Source organism: Cyprinodon variegatus, unplaced genomic scaffold (assembly GCF_000732505.1).
Source record: "Cyprinodon variegatus isolate N-32 unplaced genomic scaffold, C_variegatus-1.0 Scaffold996, whole genome shotgun sequence".
In the NCBI taxonomy this organism is placed as follows: Eukaryota; Metazoa; Chordata; class Actinopteri; order Cyprinodontiformes; family Cyprinodontidae; genus Cyprinodon; species Cyprinodon variegatus.
Genome location: NW_015151449.1, coordinates 78,921 through 81,347, shown reverse-complemented (window position 1 = coordinate 81,347; position 2,427 = coordinate 78,921). Strand labels below are relative to the sequence as shown.

Genomic DNA, 2,427 nt, shown 5'->3' with positions numbered 1-2,427 from the left:
TTTAATCCCAGTTTAAACCAGATCCATCTGAATAGGGGACACTGTGCTGCAGGCAGTGCATTAATTACATTTAATCCCAGTTTAAACCAGATCCATCTGAATAGGGGACACTGTGCTGCAGGCAGTGCATTAATTACATTTAAGCCCAGTTTAAACCAGATCCATCTGAATAGGGGACACTGTGAACACTGTTTCACTGTGACAGGAGTGAAAATAAAATCAAGTCTCTAAAGGATAGTGCCTCACAAAGAACAACAAATCTGCGTCTGATTGAAAATCTTAATCCAGACCCGTGGTAAACCACTGTAATCCGGTATTATTGTTCTTTCCCTCCTTATTGCAGTGAGTGAACCTTTGGAAGAGTTTGTTATTTATGCTTTTTTTTCCCTACATAAACGTCATAAATAATGGGTGAAAAAATGGCGGAAATGATGTAACGTCCTTGTTTTCCACGTCACATTCGGTAATGACGCGCAGTAGGAACGCCCCTGCAGCAGCAGCAGCTGGCAGAGCCGTTAGCCTCCAGGCTAACAGATAAGCTAACCCTCTCAGGACCGGAAATGACCAGCTGGCTTTAATTTAACCCGAATAGCGGACAGCTTCCGGTGTTTTCTGTTCAGGTAAGAGAATCATCTTTGACCTGCTGCTACATTTGAACCAAGCTAGCTGAAGATGACCTGCCGCCGACACGTCACCGCTTCCGCCATATTGGGAGGGGAATGTAAACCGTCTCAGTAAGGGGGGAGCTGCTGTTTTAACGGGGCTAAAAGTGTTTTAAGATAGATATTTCTAATTAACTTCTTAATGCAATGAACTGACCTTTGCCACCATGTTAAAAGGCTCCTTCACAGTCAGGGAGAGTGGGCTGTGTTCGAATCCAGCGGCTCCATCCTCCAACATAGACATTATTATTTTGGTCAAATCATGTTGATATTCCACGATTGAAATATAATATTTATAGTATATTATATGTCCACTATATATTTCATATATAGTGGACATATAATATATAGTGGACAGGGGAAATGATAATGCCAAGGGGAGAAGCTGCCACAGATGGATGAATACAAACTTTACATGAATCAGTTTCCAGATTCCTCACAGCTTTGGGGTTTCATCAGGTCGAATTAGCAGAAGAACAGTTTAAAACGAAGTTTCTCAGCAGCAAATTGTAGAACTTTGCCAAGATTAATAAAAGATGGATGAAATAATATTTTTTCTTCTCAGAAGCACAAACATTGATGTACATTCATATACTCAATAGTTAACAAGGATGTGAGTCTGAATGCTACTGCAGCTCATTCATCCCTGCTGCCTCCAGACTCTACAACGGCAATAACTGCTGCAATGTAGAATTTGCAATTACTAGTGATGGTGAGATGAAGCCTCATGAGGCATTGAACCGTTTGGCCAAATTGCTTCAACGATCCCCACAGTTCATGAGGCTTCTTGTGAACATGTCACCACCTACTGGTTGACAGCAGAACTACAGTTTGTAATAAAATCTGTGGTTTTTTTTTTTGCAACTGTTGTTTTTTTCCCCTTTTAAGTTCCTTTGAAATTGTTAATGGTTGTGTGTATAATAAAATCTTTAGTAATTTTTTTAAGTGCAAAATTGCTTAGAACAATCATTTAAGGTGCCCAGTTTTTCTGCCATTTTAGTGAAATAAACTCAAGCAGACAGTAAAAGTGTTTGTGCAAATTGGGCAATTTCCCTTAATAATCCCTAAGGGAAATTACTTTGATGAGCAATGATGAGCAAAATAAAAGGTGTTTTGTCATTTTTATTCAAACATGATAATTTTTCCACATTTTTTGGTTTTAATCAGGTTGGAAGTTGTGTTCAACCAATCTTTTGGCTAAACTGACCTAATTTAAGTCAAAGACCGGTCTTGAACCATCAACTTCTGTAAGAGAGCCTGTCTCTTACAGATGACGCCACCCATCTAGATAACCGTAGCAGGGAGAAAATATTACTTAACACTGATGTGTTAACACTGACCTTGTCCGCTGGTTTCCTCAGATTTTGATCATTACATTGTTTATTCTAACCAAATTAGTTTTAACCAACTAGATTGGTTGGAAAAACAACCAATCTATTCTTAGAATCTATCCAAGCTCTATCCAGCTAACAGCAGCTCTCCTCCAAACTCCCACATCTTGACTGAACTCTGAGGCTGTTTAGATGCCTGTCTAAATTCTTGCGCCCTCCATTACTCGACACCTGCCTCGAAGCCTCGGCTCATCTCATAACATCACTAGCAATTACTATTTGATACCCTGTGCAATATATAACTACCCATGTAAACACCCTGTGCAATATATAACTACCTAACTACCCATGTAAACACCCTGTGCAATATATAACTACCTAACTACCCATGTAAACACCCTGTGCAATATATAACTACCTACCTACCCATGTAA

At 39.5% G+C, this 2,427-nt stretch overlaps 2 protein-coding genes across 2 annotated transcripts in view; both read left to right on the top strand.

Annotated features, from left to right (window-relative positions):
• Nucleotides 1-482: 482 nt before the first annotated feature.
• The window catches only part of LOC107100656 (gastrula zinc finger protein XlCGF8.2DB-like), a 10,831-nt gene continuing 8,886 nt past the window's right edge, over nt 483-2,427 (top strand). The window contains exon 1 of the mRNA XM_015399227.1: nt 483-620. The gene's annotated coding sequence lies outside the window, so the exon portion shown is untranslated. The remainder of the gene's footprint in view (nt 621-2,427) is intronic.
• Nucleotides 535-2,427, top strand: part of LOC107100652 (gastrula zinc finger protein XlCGF57.1-like) — a 14,277-nt gene continuing 12,384 nt past the window's right edge. The window contains exon 1 of the mRNA XM_015399223.1: nt 535-620. The gene's annotated coding sequence lies outside the window, so the exon portion shown is untranslated. The remainder of the gene's footprint in view (nt 621-2,427) is intronic.